The sequence below is a fragment of the Peromyscus californicus genome, unplaced genomic scaffold, assembly GCF_007827085.1.
Source record: "Peromyscus californicus insignis strain IS unplaced genomic scaffold, ASM782708v3 Scaffold_17__1_contigs__length_78620276, whole genome shotgun sequence".
Lineage (NCBI taxonomy): Eukaryota > Metazoa > Chordata > Mammalia > Rodentia > Cricetidae > Peromyscus > Peromyscus californicus.
Window position 1 is genome coordinate 78476467 of NW_026294469.1, and position 13873 is coordinate 78490339.

Here is a 13873-nt window from a genome sequence, read left to right on the forward strand (position 1 = left end):
TGTTGAAGTCTCCCACTACTAGTGTATGGGGTTTGATGTGTGATTTAAGCTTTAATAATGTTTCTTTTACGAATGTTGGTGCCCTTGTATTTGGGGCATAAATATTCAGAATTGAGACTTCATCTTGTTGGATTTTCCCTGTGATAAATATGTACTGTCCTTCCCAATCTCTTTCAATTGATTTTAGTTTGAAGTCTATTTTATTAGATATTAGGATAGCTACACCAGCTTGCTTCTTAAATCCATTTGATTGGAATGTCTTTTCCCAGCCTTTTATTCTGAGGTGGTGTCTGTCTTTGAAGTTGAGGTGTGTTTCTTGTATGGAGCAAATGGATGGATCTTGTTTTTGTATCTATTCTGTTAGCCTGTGTCTTTTTATAGGTGAATTGAGACCATTAATATTGATGTGTATTAATGACTAGTTATTGTTAATTCCTGTGATTTTTTGGTGATAGTGTTGTATGTTTGCCTTCTTTGGTATTTGTTGGTATGGGACTATCTATTGCCTGTGTTTTCATGGGTGTATCTAACTTCCTTAGGTTGGATGTTTCTTTCAAATGCTTTCTGTAGGGCTGGATTTGTGGAGAGATGTTGTTTAAATCTGGTTTTATCATGGAATATTTTGTTTACTCCATCTATGTTGATTGAGAGTTTTGCTGGGTATAATAGTCTGGCTTGGCATCCATGGTCTCTTAGTATCTGCATAATGTCTGTCTAGGACCTCCTGGCTTTTAGAGTCTCCATTGAGAAGTCAGATATTATTCTTATGGGTCTGCCTTTATATGTTACTTGGCCTTTTTCCTTTGCAGCTCTTAATATTTTTCTTTATTCTGTATGTTTAGTGGTTTGATTATTATGTGGCGAGGGGACTTTTTTTTTGGATCCAGTCTATTTGGTGTTCTGTAACCCTCCTGTATTTTTATAGGCATTTCCTTCTTTAGGTTGGGAAAGTTTTCTTCTATGATTTTGTTGAATATATTTTCTGTGCCCTTGAGTTGGTATTCTTGTCCTTCTTCTATCCCTATTATCCTTAGGTTTGGTCTTTTCATGGTGTCCCAAATTTCCTGGACATTTTGGGTCATGACTTTGTTGGCTTTAGTGTTTTCTTTGACTGATGAATCTATTTCTTCTACCGTATCTTCAATGCCAGAGATCTGGTCTTCCATCTCTTGCATTCAGTAGGTTATACTTGCATCTGTAGTTCCTGTTTGTTTACTCAGATTTTCCACTTCCAGCATTACCTCAGTTTGTGTCTTCTTTATTGACTCCATTTCAGTTTTGAAATCTTGAACTGTTTCCCTCACTTGTTTAATTGCTTTCTCTTGGCTTTCAAGGGATTTACTGATTTCTTCCCATTTTTTGTTTGACTTTTCCTCAATTTCTTTAAGAGAATTTTTCATTTCCTCTTTTAAAATCTCTAATATCTTCTTAAAGTCATTTTTTATGGTAGATATCTTCTGTTTCTTCTGTGTTGGGATGTTCAGGTCTTTCTGATGTAGGTTCTGATGGAGCCATGTTGGTTTTTATGTTGTTGACTGTATTTTTGCACTGGTGTCTACCCATCTCTTTCTCCACTTGGTGCTAGCAGTGTCTGTGTCTGAGGGAGACTCTCTTGGTCTGACTGATACTCTTTATCCAGTGGGAGCTCTTGGTCTACTCGATGCTGATGGACTTTTTGTCTTAGGGAGCAGCTCTTAGTCCAACTGGCGCTAGTGGGCTCTGTCTCAGAGAGTAACTGCAGTCTTACCGTGTGGTAGATGGTGGTAGCCTCTTAGTCCAGTTGGGTGCTGGCATGCTCTGTCTCAAGGAACAGTTGCAGTCTCAGAAGATGGGTGGGATTTGGGGGAGGTGGGACTTGGGTTAGAGGGTCTGATGGTGGATGGTAGTAGTCTGTCCTGTGTGCAGGAGGTCTGCCTGCCAACTGGCCTGAAATTAGAACTGCAGTGGGTGGTGGTGTCGGGGCACAGGGTTGTGCCCCTGGGCTTAAAGCCTAGGGGCTGGGTGTTCTGGTATAAAGATAAAGACTCACCTCTTAGTCCATTTGGGTGCTAGCAGGCTCTGTCTCAAGGAACAGTTGCAGTCTCGGAGGATGGGTGGGATTTGGGGGAGGTATGACTTGGGTTACAGGGTCTGATGGGGGATGGGGGTAGTCTGTTCTGTGTGCAGTAGGTCTGCCTGCCAACTGGCCTGAAACTGGAACTGCAATGGGTGGGGGTGTAGAAGCACAGGGTTGTGCCCCTGGGCCCAAAGCCTAGGGGCTGGGGTGTTCGGGTATGAGGATAAAGACTCACCTCTTAGTTCAGTTGGGTGCTGGCAGGCTCTGTCTCAGGGAACAGTTGCAGTCTTGGAGGCCCGTCAGATTATCTTGAGGAATTTTTCTCATATATAACATATATAAATAATGCCATTATTAATACTTAGTTATTAATCAGCCATTTAAGAAATAAAAGTTAAAGAAAATATAGCTTTGTTATGCAGTTCCCATACTGCCAATAGTAACTATCATCTGAATCTGGAATTTTCATTTCTATGTATGCTCCTATATGTTTACTACATAGGCAACTTACCAGTGAGGGTAAACACACAAAACACAGAACCTCATTACTAGACTGAAGCAAGAAGTTAATTGCTGCATATTAAACAGAATACAGAATGAAAAGGGATAGGACCATCTTTAGACTGTACCTCTGAATTGGTGTGAAGCCTATAAGGGACATGCTATTGCTGCTGCCAGAAGTTACTGCTGAGGATCCACTACCACTATGAGGACTAAAGAAATACAGATTAGTCAGCTAGGTAAATAGCTGACCAGAGGGAGTCTGCCAAATGAAGAAATGTTGTCTCCACTCCTGGCCAAAAATGTGTCAGGTAGAGCAGTGAGATGGCTCAGTGAAAGCCAGGAGACCTCAGGTCAAATCTCCAGTACCTATGTAAAAATTAGACATGGCTGCCCATGTGACTTAAGTGTTGGAAAGTGGAGACAGACAGATTCCAGGAACCTCGCTGGCCTGCTAGTCTAACCAGAAAGTTGAGCTTCAGTTTCAATGAGACTCTTTCCCCTTAAAATAAGGTGGAAAATGATAAAGGAAAATATTTCATGTACTCTGCCCACCAGATGCATGGATGGGCATTTGTAACATGCTCATACGCAACACACACACACACACACACACACACACACACACACACACACACACACACACACACACACTTTGTAAAGTGCCAGTTAATAAAATGAGTATCTGGCACTCAACCAGTTCAAGCTCAATCCTGTATGCTAAGATACTATCAAATTCAGTTACAAATAACAAGAAAGAATTCACATTTTGACTCTAGTTCAGGCAGCTGAATAAGGAGCTAATATTCAAAATTCATAAGAGAATTCTATAATTTGCTATCAATCAAATTCCAAGAAACTAATTTTTAAATAAAGTATTGGATATTTCTTGAAAAACATAAAAAGTCATGGAATATATGAAAAGATGTTAGCTGTGCCATGGTGGTTCATACCTTTAATCCCAGCACTCAAGAGGGAGAGGTAGGCAGATCTCTGAGTTCTAGGCCAGCCTGGTCTATAGAGCAAGTTCCATGATAGCCAGGGTTACACAGAACAACCCTGTCTGAAAAAACCAAAGGAGGAAAAAAATCATTATTATCAGAAGAGTGCAAGTCAAAAACCACAGTGTGATACTGCCTTGTATGTGTAAGCTGATGATTTAAAAGATGTGTTGGTGAAGACAGAGAATTTGGAACCTTCTGTTATAAATGGTTAAATCCACTGTGAAAGACAATATGAAGTTTCTTCCAGTGACTAAGAATAGAACTGGCCTGTTACTTAACATTCCTACATGCAGGTAAATATCCAGTAGAATTTAAATCAGTATCCTCAAGAGATACAGAGATACTTGTATTTCCATGACCATTGCAGCCATGTCCATCAATAGATGAACAAAAAGGAAAATAAAATATTTATATTGTTATAATTTTGGACCTTGAATATTCCCTAAATTCACAAATTTTAAATACTCAGTCTTGACCCAGGGATCTATTGAGAACAGAAACTTTAATGTTGGCCCAATTTGAAATCTGTGGGATCTGTGGGAGTTTATTCTTGAATAGACATTAAGACCCCTGCCATGTGATAGGCAGCTTCTTTCATCATTCTCTTCTCTGTCACACACTGTTCTTCCACAGGCTCTAAACAACAAAGTCAGCCACACTGTGAAATCTCACAAACAATTGAGCAGAATAAACTTTCCTCTTTATAAGTTATTATCTCACATACAGTGTCACACACAGCAACAGAAAGCAGATAGCACATGTCTAGAACAGAATTTTGTCAAGTCTCTATAAAAATGTTGAATCTTGGGCCAAGGGATGTTATTTAGTTGGTAGGGTGCTTGCTTATCCATGCACTAGGCCCTGGTTTCAAAGCCATTACCATATAAACCTGACATGGCAGTATATAGCTGTAAAATGTTAGATGCTGGGGGATATCTTTCTGTATGCTGTGGTGAATATATGTTGTTCCCAATGGATAATAAGTAAGATGCTTTGGCCTATGGCAAGGCAGCTTAGAGGCAGGCAGGAAATCCAAGGAGAGAGACAGGAAAGAGAAAGGTGGAGTCTAGGGAGATGCCAGCCTGCTGCCCAAAGAACAACATGCCAGCAAACTGTTAAAGCCAAGGAACACGGGGCAAAATATAGATTACTAGAAATGGGTTAATTTAAGATATAAGAGCTAGCTAGCAAGAGGCCTACCATAGGCTACACAGTTTGTAAACTGTTTAAGCCTCTGAGTGATTATTTTATAAGTGGCTGTGGGACCTAAGAACACTTTCAACTACAGTTAATTTTTCAAAAGATTACAACCTAATAATGATATATAATTGATGTAATTGAATACAAAAATAGTAAGTAATTTACCAGGAAAGAATTGTATCACTAGACTATAAAAATAGACAATTAAAAGGAAAAACTGAAATAAAATGTTTGCATATGAAAGTAAGATTATGCTTTTCCAATGATAGAAGGGGATAGAAGGCTGTTCCTCATTCTAATGAAATAATACAATTGTTCATTTGTAATTCTACCATGAGAGAACTTTCTGTTCCTTTGTGATTCTTAGCATGGTTTGAGTTATGAGGGAACATATCACATTGGTTAGCAACCATTTAAGATTCTTTTCTCAGAAAAGCTTAATACATCATTAACAATCTTCTGAAATTTATTTTTTATAGAAAAGAATTCCCATATGAAAGTATTCCAATTGGGGTTTGTTGAAGAATATTCCTTTACACTGTATGAAGATGAGTCAATGTAATTGGTTTAATAAAGAGCTGAATGACCAATAACTAGGCAGGAAGAGTTTAGGCAGGACTTTTGAGGACAGAGAAGACTTGGAGAGGAAGAAAGGCAAGGTCACCAGCCAGATGCAGAGAAAACATCATGAGTGGTATAGATTAGAGGTAAGCGAGCCATGTGCCAGAATATAGATTAAAATAAATGAGTTAATTTAAGTTATAAGAACTAGTGAGACAAGCCTAAGCTAAGGCCAAGATTTCATAATTAATAACAAGTCTCCATGTCATTATTTGGGAGCTGGCTGGCGGGACAGAAAAAGACTCATTTGCTGTGGGATGTTCTGTATGGCAAATGTGTTGCTGATTGGTCAATAAATAAAACACTGATTGGCCATTGCCTAGGCAGGAAGTATAGGCAGGACAAGGAGGAGAATAAAGCTGGGAAGTAGAAGGCTGAGTCAGAGACACTGCCAGCCATGGCCATGACAAACAGCATGTGAAGAGAGACACTGCCAGCCGCCATGATGAGAAACAGCATGTGAAGATGCCGGTAAGCCACGAGCCACATGGCAAGGTATAGATTAATAGAAATGGGTTAATTTAAGCTATAAGAACAGTTAGCAAGAAGCCTGCCATGGTCATACAGTTTGTAAGCAATATAAGTCTCTGTGTTTACTTGGTTGGGTCTGAGTGGCTGTGGGAATGGCGGGTGACAAAGATTTGTCCTGACTGTGGGCAAGGCAGGAAAACTCTAGCTACACTCATTACAGGGATTTTGTTGTTTTTGTTTGTATTTTAGTAATCTGCAAATATATTTTCACCTCTCATACGTCAGATTATAAATTTAAGAGTCTAGAAATTATATAATTTTCTAGGGTTTTTGCAATAAACTCTTAATATGGTTACGATATAATAACAAATTGTTTTCCAAACACACATCTGGAATCTATCTGTATAAAGATTGCAACAAGATTTCAGAAACTGTGTATCTTTTAATGTGCTATAAGTTAGTAATAAAATCTAAAGTCTACTCTGTGTGACAAGGTAATTCACATGATAGTACAAATAATATAACTGAATGTCTGATAATAACGCTGAGTACTGTCCTTGTCATCTTAAGGAAGTAATACCTAAGTATGCTTTATGCCATAGTGACATAATACCCAAGACTGAATAATTTATGAAGAATAGGGAATTATTCCTTGCTCTTTTGAAGGCTTTGGAAATCCAATGACAGTGGATGTGATTTTGCTGAAAGGGCACTTTGCAGCATCATCTGGAAGAAGGCACAAGGTAAGAAAGGATAAGAATTAGAAAGCAACAAGGTTCTAAACTGGTCTTTCTCTCCCTCCTCCTTCCCTTTCTCACTCCCTCTCTCTCCCTACATCCCCTCTCTCTCCTCTAACCTCCCTCTGCTTCTCCCTCTCCCTCTCTTTCTCTCCAATCCTGCAATAGTGATTTTACATAACTAGATAATCTGTAAGAGCCCTTGGCACCAAATCCAACACATTAACTGTAGGGCCCACATTCAAACTGACACAGAACTAATAAATGATACTCCACACCCTGAGTTATACCTCCAATAAAAAGTGAAGCTGTTAGAGGATGCAGTATTTGATTATTCACAAACTAATGTGTAAAAAGTGTCGAAGAGCAATTGCATGTGGTTAAGGGAGATAGCTGATGTAGAACAAATCACAGAAAAAGATAGAATACCATCTGATTGGCCTACATGAGCTAGCTGTAGGCCTAAACATTTAACATGGCCAGATGAGCAGAGAATGTTTGCTCTCTGCAAACAGAATGGTTCCCAAAAGGGAAACTGGAAGGATAGTAGTTGAATCAGGCATATTTTGTTCCTTCTCTAATTTGTGGGGAGTACATTACTTCAGCTACATTCCCTCATACTTCTATGGGGAGTGACAGAGGGGAAAAGAACACCAATTACAGAAGTGGAGAAGAATAGGTCAGGCCAACAATACTCAGAGTTTCATTCCCTTTGCTGTCTACAAATGTAATGGCAAATCAAAAACCAGGCTTGTTTTCTTAAGAAAGCAAACGCTTTTCAGTAAGGATGCCCACTTTCAGCACTGACTGAATTACACCCTGGAATCCAACTACTGCTCTGTGAGTAGACTTCTGAGACTCAAGTTATGCTCAAGTTATGGTACTATATAACTAATCAATCAAAATATAATAATGCAGAACAATGATTTTTAGTGCTCACATAAAAAGAGTGTGGATATTTTGTCTTTGTTTCAGAGTCTCTGGGTACTTGCCAGCATGATCTGACAGCTGAGGATAACTAGATAGCAGAGAAATCTTCTGGAAGCATCTTCATGAATATGCCTAGTGATTGATTCCAGTTGGGTGATTCTAAAAGCAGAAGATGTCAACTAGTACTATGGGCCAAACACCTACATATTGCCAGTGTGTGGTCTAGGCCTTTTCACAGCCTGGAGAGCTCAGAGTGGTGGGATTTCTTTTTTTTTTTTTTTTTGATTTTTCGAGACAGGGTTTCTCTGTGTAGCTTTGTGCCTTTCCTGGATCTCTGTAGACCAGGCTGGCCTCGAACTCACAGAGATCCACCTGCCTCTGCCTCCCAAGTGCTGGGATTAAAGGCGTGTGCCACCACCGCCCGGCTCAGGGGATTTCTTATATAGCAATTAAAGGCTTCAAAACAAGATGTCCTAAGAGAAGGAAGAAGAAGCTATGTGACCTTTTGGGACTCAGCCACAGAAGTCAGGTATTTCACTTCTGATGCATTCTTTTCTTAAGAAACAAGTTCCTAAATGAGCCCAGACTCAAAAGGAAAAAATAAACCTCCAGTTTACAAAGGGATTATCCAAAGGTCTTTCAGATGCCTTGCCATAGTCTAATAGTTGCCAACATTTGTTTTGTCCCATCAGGATTTGAAATTGGTTAGAAGACTTTGCTGGTTCCTATCTATAATCACAACTTTTGGGAAATAGAGGGCAATGGTCAGTTGTTCAAGGTCATCCTTTGCTGCAGTGAGAGTTTGAAGCCAGCCTGGGCTACATGAGTCAAAAAAAAAATCAAAATGCAAGCAAACACACAAAAATTTAAAAAAGGAAAAATGGGAATATATTGATATGCTCCAAGGCAAATTTCCTATCAAGTTGTAAACTAGCCCTGTCCTGTATTCTATATCAACTCTGTCCAGTTAATAAGTTCAAGAGACCATACTGGAAGAACTTCATGAAGATTAAATGACAAAAATACATTCAGATAGCAAGTTTTCTAAATATACTCAGATAAAATCCCCAACAAAATAGATCAGCTCCACATATTTCATGATTATAATTTCTCATTAGTCATATTTCCAGTAAAATATTAAATGCAAATATTAGAAATGTTCAAGTCCAAAGGCCTCAAAATACAAAGATATGATATCCAAAGTAAAAATCTTGCTCCTGTAAATTAAAACTTCAAAGAAATTATTGTTTTATCCAATTTCTTTTTCTGTTTGTTTAAATTAAAAAAAAAAAACTATCTAGTTCTTAAAGCCTGAAAGGATTTGAATGGTTTAAAAGAGCTGCAAAACAGGAATTTCTTACCAAATTAGCTAGAGTTCTGTGAAGTCTCAGCAATTTCAATCCCAAGCCACCCATCAACCTCTGCAAATACTATAACAAGTTCAGATACTGAAAAGTTAAGACTCCATGAGGCACATGCCAACCGATAGGATCCCTTTAGATAAAATAATAGAGTTTAGGCAAGCATTGGAGGTTTGAGATATTTAGGTGCTGTCTCCATATAGTGTATAAAATGCATCAAGGCCTCCAAAGAGCTCAATGTAGAGTTCCAATGACATTTTCATGTGGCGCTGATTCTTAATCCTACATAAAACCTATAAGCAACTAAGAAATGCTGAGATCAGGAGAAAAAGTGTTCCCCAAGGAAGAACATATCATTTGGTTATCCACTACCAAATGGTCAGTCCTGAAAACATATACATATGAGTAATATTATACAGACTAAGCAGGTTGTTCTTATGTATTCATGAATACATATAAATATACAAGTATAGATGTAACAACAAATAAAAAGAATGATGAATATTAAAAAGAGAAAGAGGATACATGGGATGGCTTGGAGGGAACAAAGGGAGAAAGGGGAAATAATATAATTATATTATAATCTCAAAAAGTAAAAATGTTATTTTTAAAAGTTATCTGAACATGTGACAAATAAAAATTAACTCAAACTCAAATGCATAGTGAATCTGGAGTGTTTGGGACAGCCCAGGCCTTGTAGTTTTGGTTCTGAAGCAGTAAATACGCTCTTTGCATTGCACAAGCCATCATGCCATGCAATAACAATGAATAAATACTACTTGAAACACCTGAGTTCAGATTAAGGCTGTTACATGCTAAGAATGGCAGTGTTTTGGCTGTAATTACAGTGTTTTCTGCTCTTACAGAAACAAAATGGCTGAATTACGAAAAGAAAAGGCTTTTAGTAATTCTCTACCATTTGTGTTCAGCATTTAAGTATCAATTGAGTATATCTTTTGATTATGTCAGAATGTTTGATTTTTAAATTTTCTGTTCTAGATTTTGATTTGAGTTTATTTTTCTTTTCTTTTTTTAAGCCATTAAATGGATCTTTATGTAGGTTAAAACTATACTTCTAGTAATTTCTTAAATGAGCTTGAACATATTTGCTATCATTTATATTGTGTAGTTATGTGAAGCAGCTTTCTTAGCACTGACAAATATAAAAATCAAAATATTATTCAACTCTAAAAAATGTTGAATCATTTTAAGAAGCAGACAAAAACAAAAACAAACAAACAAAACCCACAGGGGTAGACAGAAAATTAATTTCAGGTAGAGACAGAAGTGGAGGTTGAGGTGACTATAAGCTAAGGAATGCCAAGTACTACAGCCCTTCAGAGGCAGGAAGGGAAGATAAAGCTAACTTTCTCTTGGTTCTTGGAGATAACTAGCCCTGAAGGCCATTTAGTATTAAATTCCAGCTTCCAGGAGTGTGATGACAAGAAATGTTTTCATTTTAAGCTTATTGTTGGTGACTTGCTATGCCAAGGAAATCACTATGTAGTTTGACTTTATTTTGTGATGTTTGACTACTGGCAGGTTTTTAACCTCCCATATTTTCCTTCTGCTCTGCATCTGCGAACACTGATAAAGATGTATAGATGCTCCCTCTGGTGTCCCTGGAAATTTCTGACTACCTGTGGGAATCTCAACAATAAATTATGCTGAATTTAGTCATTCCTGTTCACTTTGTGTAGATTAGATAGTAAAAACATCGCTGCTCTACCATGTGGCATTCAATATATGTCTATAGTTCAGTATTGCCCCAGAGCTCTCCTGGTGAGATCTAATTGAAGATACACACACGCACCCCTGCACATTCTTGTTAGGGTAGATTCCCATATCTTGTCCTTATTCCTCATTGCTTTTCTCCTGAGAACAATCCTTCACTAAATCACTTCTACAAGAACTCTGTCTCCATCTCTGCTAAAATATTTCACATTTTCTAAGTTTGGATTTCAGTGTTCTACACATATTGGATAGAATATAAATTGTTAAAAGAAAAACATATCATAAACATATCACAAATACAATGGAGCTACATTGTTTCATAAATAAAAAAATCTAACAAAACATTTCTAACTCACAGAATTGGGACTCAACGATAAAGGGATGCACACAGCACAGTGACAATAATGAGTTTGACCACAAAAGTAGAAATGAACAACATATAAATCTTTGGCTAAGGATATAGCACCATGGGTTCAGTACTTGCCTACCATGAACAAAGCTTTGTGTTTGATCTGCAGCAACACATAACACCAAGCATGGTGATGTTCTCTTATGTCATAATTGAGAGATGGAAGTAGAGGAATTAGTAGCTGTTGTAGAATATTATTTTAAAGTGTGTTGATTTTTTTATGCTCTGGAACATTTGTTTAATGATGCAAAAATGTGTTTGATTAAATAAAATTCACCTGCAGTCAGGAGGCTGAGTCAGCAACTAGCTGACAAGAAGTGGTAGGGAGGAGCCAAGTGGAAAAGGCTTTTTAAGGAGGGGCAAGTAGAAGCATGGGGGGGAGGGAACTTTTTGGAGGACAAGAGCAAGGAGAGGAGGTGAGCTACTTGCTATTCAGCCTCTCTGAGAAGCAGAATTCCACCTCAACCTGTGAATCTTGAGCTCTTTAGCAGAATAGAGATTTAGTTAAGATATTCCCTTCATAGCTTTGAAAGTGTTGGAGCCTGAGGGAACAGAATTCCCTTGGGCTGCCACTCTTGTGGCCAAACCACTGCTGGTAGCAGCAGAGTTAGAGTTGCTGATTTGGACAGCTATGACTTAAAAGATAGCAACAATTTTTAAAAAGCGACAACAAGTAGCCAAGGTTATCTGTGGCTACCCAGCAAATTCAAGACCAGCCTGGACTACCTAAGACCCTAAAAGCTAAAACAAAAATAAATAGAAGTCTTATATTAACTCAGTTAACATTAAAACACTCTCAAGTTGGAGAGTTATTTTTGTTTCTTTCAAAGAGCTATTTAGGAGCTCAATATTTAAGGATACCATCATTCCTTTTGCGAAACAAAAATTCATGTATTTTCTAAAAGCTTCCTCACTACAAATGTGACTGATTCCAATGTTGAATGGTGCTGCATTCCAGTCACTTTAAAAAGTATCACACACTAAAGGATTTTGTACTTTTGATTAGTCTGTGTCCTAAGGCAGCCTTTTGAATCTCATCCCTATATTTATTTATAAACAATTTTCTAATAATCCTAGAAATCATGTAAATAAGGCAATATTCTTCAATAAAAATATTATTTTGTGATAAATGTGGTATTGGACATTAAATGTCAGAAAAGGTACATGTGGTAACAGATGATTAGATTATCTCTTCAGGGAGAAGTAATTGAATGAGTAATAAAAGGGAGATATGTCTGCACCACCTCCTACTGCCATATGGGGTCTCTCCAAGGCAAGGTTATTAAGTATGGAAGACAAGACTCAAAAGACATACATATCCATTTTTGTGGATAAAATTAGTTAGAATAGGACAATACAGGTTTTGCAACATAAGTTAATTTTAATTGCTAAAGTTCTACATGGTCTCACAAGACATCAAAAAAAAATGAGTCACTATTTGTAGAGTTCTAGAGAGTTCTGAGGAATACCACTGTGGATATGCACTTGGTTTTCATTGCCAGATTTCTCTCTCTGTCAAATAAGATGGACAAAGACGCCTCCATGCCTGGAAATGCTAGGATGAAATTTAGATATAGCAAAGACTTACACATTATAGAGCTTGCAGGGAGCCAGATCATCTTCAAAAAAACAAGGATTAGAAATAGACAAAACTAACAGTGAAATGATTGTAAGAAAAGAAGAATGTTTTGATGTGTTGGAGGAAAGAGTGTTAGACATAAAATTAAGTGTAGACAGAAATGTCCTTTTAAAAATGAAATATGTATATTATGCACCACTAATCTCTACCTATCTAGCAATATTTCAGAAATGCATGTATATAAAAATCTTTTCTAAACACTCATGCAGTAAATAATAAAATTACTTATTCCATGACATACAAGAAGTTGATCAAATGACATCTATCAAAAGCCCCCCAGGTGCCTGCCCTGAGGAGATTTCTCCCAGAGTCCTGGGGAAGATGCTACAAGCAGCAGGGGTTACTAATCTGAGGGATATTAAATGAATCTCCTTACACAAAATTCTTTAGTCCATTCACTTTATTCTTCTGAGACAAAATTCTATCTACACAGCTTCAATTCTGTTCTCATACTTAGTTCCTCTCTGTCTCTCCTCCTGTCCTCTAGTAGTTCTAAGTTCTTTACATCTTGTTCTCATCTTTGTCTTCATTCCTAACCCCACCTTCGTTCCTTCCTCTCCTCTCACTGTGACCCATTTCCATATACCTACAATCAGCAATACTCTGGTCCTGCCACTCCCTGGTCTGGCAGGGCAAATCTCTTCAGTTGCTAGGAAACTTGCCTCACCACTTGAATGGACCTGGTATGAAAAAGCCCTTTTATTCTGAGTTAACTGTTGGAGGGGAAATCTGGGGGTGCCACTAAGGCTGTGTAAGAAAGGAGGGTCTGAGCTTAATTTGCCCAAGAAACAAAGCCATGTACCTAATGTGCCTGGCCTAAGCAGTGTCTCCCTATGGATATTACCTTAATTCAGGAGACTAGCAGGTGGTCTGAAATGCTTATTCTGTCTATCATTTGTCCTTGGATGCAGCTAAAGGAGATATCTGAGTCTAATGCTAAAAAGGAGAAACAAAAGGCCTGGAAGCAGGAAGCCTTGCCTGTGTGGCTGTTATCCAAATACCTTAATTGTATATGCCTGAAGAATGATCAGTCCTCACTGTTTAGAAGTTCTTAGGAAAAAGAATCAATTGGGGAAGCTATGATAGCGCACATGAAATTCACAGCAAAAAAACAACTGATACATTAAAAAAGCCAAATAACACCAATACTTCTTGGGCCTTGGCTTCCTCTGGAAAGTCCTTGATCTTCCATGTAATAGCTTTTGTCATA

At 37.9% G+C, this 13873-nt stretch overlaps 1 long non-coding RNA gene across 1 annotated transcript in view; it reads right to left on the reverse strand.

Moving 5' to 3' along the window:
* Nucleotides 1–3259: 3259 nt before the first annotated feature.
* Nucleotides 3260–13873, reverse strand: part of LOC128113056 (uncharacterized) — a 34859-nt gene continuing 24245 nt past the window's right edge. Inside the window, exon 5 of the long non-coding RNA XR_008219330.1 lies at nt 3260–3620. This is a non-coding gene — a long non-coding RNA (uncharacterized LOC128113056). The remainder of the gene's footprint in view (nt 3621–13873) is intronic.